Source organism: Papio anubis, chromosome 13 (assembly GCF_008728515.1).
Source record: "Papio anubis isolate 15944 chromosome 13, Panubis1.0, whole genome shotgun sequence".
Taxonomy (NCBI): domain Eukaryota; kingdom Metazoa; phylum Chordata; class Mammalia; order Primates; family Cercopithecidae; genus Papio; species Papio anubis.
The window spans coordinates 54,148,518-54,154,518 of NC_044988.1; positions in this window are offsets into that span (position 1 = coordinate 54,148,518).

Consider the following 6,001-nt stretch of genomic DNA (forward strand, 5'->3'; position numbering starts at 1 on the left):
TGTCTACAAAGATACATAAAATTAAAAGGGGCACATATGCTCTAGATTTTTCCTGAAATAACCACAAATGACATGGACAAATGTGTATAAAAAATACAAAGATATTTTTAAAACCCCATCTCTACTAAAAACACAAAAAACTAGCTGGATGTGGTGGCATGTGCTTATAGTCCAAGCTACTAGGGAGGCTGAGGCAGGAGAATCGTTTGAACCTGGGAGGCAGAGATGGTAGTGAGCTGAGATAGCGCCACTGCACTCCAGCCTGGGTGACAGAGTAAGACTCTATCTGAAAAAAAAAAAAAAAAAAAAAAAAAGATAGCCTTTCACCCGAAAAATCATCTGGGTGGATACCTTCTTTAAAATTTCAGGTCCTCTTTCTCTAACAGAAGATGCCTTTTCTTTCCTTTAAACCTCACCAAACAAGATCTCTTTTTGTTATTTGTCTTCAAGAATTATATTCTTAATTTTTATTCTTCTGGAAATAATAATGGCACCTTCTTCATCTGAGTATCTACCACAGTAACAACAGTGAACACTAATTCTTTTTATCTTATCATCGTCTTGTTCACATTCATAATCATCACCACCACCACCATCATCGTCATCATATTCATCATTATTCTCGTGTACCTTTCATGTGTTTGTTCATAAGTCTTTCATTTTCAAAGAATTTTCAAATGCTTACTTGTTGAAAAGGGTAACAACATTTTAAATCAGATTATTAATTTTTCAGAGGATAAAGAATAGCCTGAGGTACTTAGAAATATGTAACAATACAATGTTTCCTGAACTTAAGGTGTTCAAATTTCATAAACACAAGAACTGAAAAACATATGCTATGGGCTTTCAGATAGGATTTGCAAACATATGGATTAATTTTGAGTAATTCTTTACCAATACTCCTTGATGTATGTAAGGTTTTTCTCTTCTAAATTTCCTTCTTTAACAAGTCACCTGAGATGAAGGTATACTAATTGAGGTATAATAATATGAAAAAAGTAAAAGTCTCCTTATAACCTCTTTTTTTAGCCCTCAAATACCCCCACTGAGCCTGTGTTAGTAAAAAAATGCTCATGTAAAAGTACAGTCAAATAGGTACAGTACAAATAAGACACTGTGTTAATGTTATGTCTTTTAATCTTTACCATTTAGAAAGATAGATGTTATTGTCCTCCAAACACCGCATGTTCTCATTCATAGGTGGGAATTGAACAATGAGAACATTTGGACACAGGGTAGGGAACATCACACACCGGGGTCTGTCATGCGGTGGGGGAAAGGGGGAAGGACAGCATTAGGAGATATAGCTAATGTAAATGACGAGTTAACAGGTGCAGCACACCAACATGGCACATGTATATATATGTAACAAACCTGCTCGTTGTGCACATGTACCCTAGAACTTAAAGTATAATAATAATAAAAAAAGAAAGATAAACGTTATTGTTTTCTATTTATCCAAGGAAATAAAAAAATCAAAAATATTAAAAATTTGGAGCTATATTCAAATTCAAGTTTAGTTTTTAATCCTCTATAAATCTCCAGTGACCAATGAAACCAAATGTTAAGCAAAACAAAATTAAATCTAACATAAAAATTAAAATGTAGGCCAGGTGCGGTAGCTCACACCTGTAATCCAAGCACTTTGGGAGGCCTAGTCGGGCAGATCACTTGAGGTCGAGTTTGAGACCAGCCTGGCCAACATGGTGAAACCCCACATCAACTAAAGATACAAAAAATTAGCTGGGCGTGGTGGTGCATGCTTGTAATCCTAGCTACTAGGAGGCTGAGGCAGGAGAATTGCTTGAACCCCGGGGGACAAAGGTTGCAGTGAGCTGAGATCGCGCCATTGCACTCCAGCCTGGGTGACAAGAGTGAAACTCCATCTCCAAAAAAATAAAATAAAACGTAAAAATCCATTTATGTAATGAAAGCACAACATAATAAAATCTTGGGCTTTTTAACCTCTTTGCAATGTTTGGATTAAACACATAAGATGGAGGTTTAATATGATGACCAAATACATTCATTTCAAAACAGATAAAGAGTTGTTTCTCAGTAATCAAATGTTAACTTAGTACACAAAATCTATATAGTAACAGGTTTTGGAGATTCTGTAGTTATCCATGCAATTTTAATTAAAACAGGCTACCTAAAATTTCATGATATAGGAAGAAGTGACAAATGTCAATTTAGTGTCATATCAGAAATAGCAGCAATGGCAACAAATACAGCTTTAAGAAGCACATGAAATCCTGATATTCCAAAGCTTCCTTATTTGCTTAAGAATTTAAACAGTAACCTTTTACTATAATTACTCTTGCTCCAAATTTATGTCCAACATAAAATAAAAACTCTTTTGCACATCATAAGTCTTTGACCTATGCCTTTATGCATTCAGGCCTCATGTAAGACATCCTCCAAACCAATGAGTTAGGCAAAATATATTCAGAGATCTTGAAGATAAAACAAGATGGAAATCCTAAGACCTTTTGGGAACTCATGTTGCAAGCCATCTTGGCTCAGTATCAATGAAAATGGTAATTTTTATCATAACACAAATATAATGTTAATCATTTCATGATATTCAATCTAAATTCTATTTTATCATGTCAATAAATTTTAAATCTAGCTTGAAAGACAAAAAAAATGGCTTTTGTTTATACATGAAACAATGACCATCATGTCTGCTTACTAAATCAAATCACTTCAAGCTGTAAGGTCAGGAGGTCTTGACAGAGTTGGAGTCAGAAACCTTCAAGTTAAAAATTCATACACTCAAATCAAATACCTAATTCTTTTTGTTGACCCTGAAAAGTTAAATAAATAAGGTCATAAAGAATTAAAGTAAACATAGTAGTGTCAAACCTTGCTGTCATTTTTAATATGTCATACACAGAAGCTGAATCATTAGGTTCTGAAATTTTATTCACTTATAATTTATTTTAGAACCTATTTAATTAATATTCATAAGCATCTCTTTCTGTCCTTTGTTTCTAAAATTAATACATTTCTAAAACTGGAACTCTTATGTTTGCCTAAGAGTTTAAATCTGTGTTATTTTAACTTTTGCAAAATCAACAGGAGAACTATATAACTAACTATCCAAACAAACCAAAATCAGTCTTCAACACTTTTATGTAATGAATAAGTGAAAAAAAATTTTAGACAAAAAAATGTATAGGTAATACTTTCAGTTCTTGATTTTAAAGGTCTGAAACTTGGTATAGTGCTTAGAATTGAGCACAATGGTAGGCAGAATAATGGCCCCCTACAGATATCCATCTTTTAATCCTTGGAACCTGTAAATACATTATGTTACATAGCAAGGGGGAATTAAGGCTGCAGCTGGAATTAGATTACTAATCAGATGACCTTAAAATAAGGAGCTTATGCTGGTAATAACTAAGGAGATTATTCTGACCCAATGTAAAATCAAAGGTCCTTTTATACATATGAAAGAGAAAAGCAGGACAGTCAATGTCAAATGCTAAAGCATAAAAACGACTCCACTAGCTATTGAGCTGCTATTGAGCTCTTGGATCACCATGATCCAAGAAACTGAGCTGCCTCTAGATGCTGGAAAAGTCAAAGAAATAAATTATTCCCTGTAGCAGCATTCTCCAGACTTTTTGGCACCAGGGACAAGTTTCATGGAAGACAATTTTTCCACAAATGGGGGATGGGGCGATGGTTTCTGGTAAACAGTTCCACTTCAGATCATCAGCCATTATTTAGATTATTATAAGGAGTGTGCAACCTAGATACCTCACATGTGCAGTTCACAATAGGGTTCATGCTCCTATGAGAATCTAATGCCACCACTGATCTGACAGGAGCTAGAGCTCAGGCAATAATGCTGGCTGGCCTGCCACTCACTTCTTGTATGCGGCCAGGTTCCTAACAGGCCACAGACCTGTACCAGTCAATGGCCAGAGTTGGGGACCCCTGACCTAGAGCCTTCAGAAAAAACATATTCCTGCCACTCCCTCGATTTTAGTCCATTGAGACCGATTTCATACTTCTAACATCAAGAACTGTAAGATAAATTTGTGTTATTTTAAGTCACCAAGTCGGTGGTAATTTGTTACAGCAACAAGAAGAAACTAATACAAACACATTGTGCAAATATATTACTAGTAGCACCTGGTTGGTTTATTGATAGCAACACTCCTAGTACCTAACACAGTACCTGGCACATTGATGAAATAATTATATTTAACTGATTACTAGATTTAATTTTCATAGTAGAAAATTTAACCACACAGACACAATATATTGAGTTCACACTTTAATTCCTATATAAGTCACATGTATAGTATAAGGAGTTTAGAATAATAAAAAAAGAAGACAAGATTTTGTCCTGAATTTTACAGTTTGTTTTTTCACAGGGACAGTCAAGTTTCACATGGAAACAAAACAAACAAATAATATTACAATGGCATATACCTATCAATAACAATGCTGAAGCAATGCTACTGAAATATCACCAAGATAAGGAAATTCAGAACTAATTTTGTGGGAAAAATAGAACATTATTTCAGAAAATCTGTCCGAATTATGAAAGCTTAAATGAAATTTATAATTTTCATTTTTAACAGAGGTCAGCTAAACACTAATGGCAATTAATAATGCCTTCTAAAATGAACCTTTAAAATTGGTATAGTTATCTATATAATAGAAGTAATATTTTCATGACTGTTAATTATGAGGCATAATTCTCCTTAGAAATATATGTGGCTTCCTATTTCACAGTCAGTGCTGCAATGAAAATGCACGGATTGATAAAAAATAAAATTTTTATTTATTAGTTTGTCACTCTGTATATATAGCACTATTTTACTACCCTCAAATAATCTTAATGAAAAAAAATAATGCAGTGGAGGAAAGAGTCAATAGTCAGGAATCATAAAGAAAAATGTTTCCTGTCATTCTTTTTAACAACTAGCAAGGCAGAATTAAAGTTAATATATTTAATTTGGGGGCAAAGAGGAGTAAAATTATATTCCTAGCAAAGATAATAGTTGTGATAGAACAGAGATATAATTAGAAACACCAGAATGCATCTTAGCCATTCTGTTGGCCTCAGACACCTGAATAAAAATAAGACATTAGAAAAGATGAACATATAAACCTCCTACACTACTGTAAGATACAGAAAAAGTGTTGTTTGTTTTTGTGTTGTATTTAAACAAATCTTAGTCAAACTGTATCTATGTTGAAATTGGGTAAAGAGCCAAGTTGTGTTTCGTATAGAGTCCTCCAATGTCTTATAGGTCCTATATCAAATTTGCTAAAATTCCCCAAGTAAATGAAAAAGCTTTACCTTTGTCTATTCTACGTTTCTTCAGTATCCACAAAATGCCATTATTTCTAAGAAAAAGTTCAAACGAACTGAAAAGAATCCAAATCCATTATGATGGGTTAAACTGATAAAATCAAAGGATTATTTATTTAACTCTGAAGTGCTGGCAAGTATAAATTAATTGAAATTAGGGGAGCAGTTTAAGTGGAGTATGAAAGGAGTGTGAGAAAGTAAAAGCAGATTTTAACATAAAATGATAACTTTCATTTAAGTAATAGACTACATGCCAAGCCTACTCATGAGCATAGATGCAAATGTCAACGTTTTAGAGAGCTAAATTCATTACATAGGAAATATAGTACACCATGATCACTCCAGGTCAATCCAGTAATACAAGGGTGGTTTAATATGTATGGGTTTTTTAGCTTCTTTGCAAATTAAAGGAGAATACTGTATGATCATCTCAATCTTTATAGAAAACAAAATTCAATACATTCATTATGAAAGTTTTCACAAAATGTAAACTAGCAAAAATGAAAAAGAGCTAGGAAAGTGCTATCTTTCTAAAAGCAGACCTTTTAAAAACAAGATATAGTAAAGATGTACATTTTAATTGCTTCTATTTAACATACTTTCGGAAGTCTTACCATGGTAAAGGGAAAAAATAAGATTATTAGAATTGTAAACAATATAAAA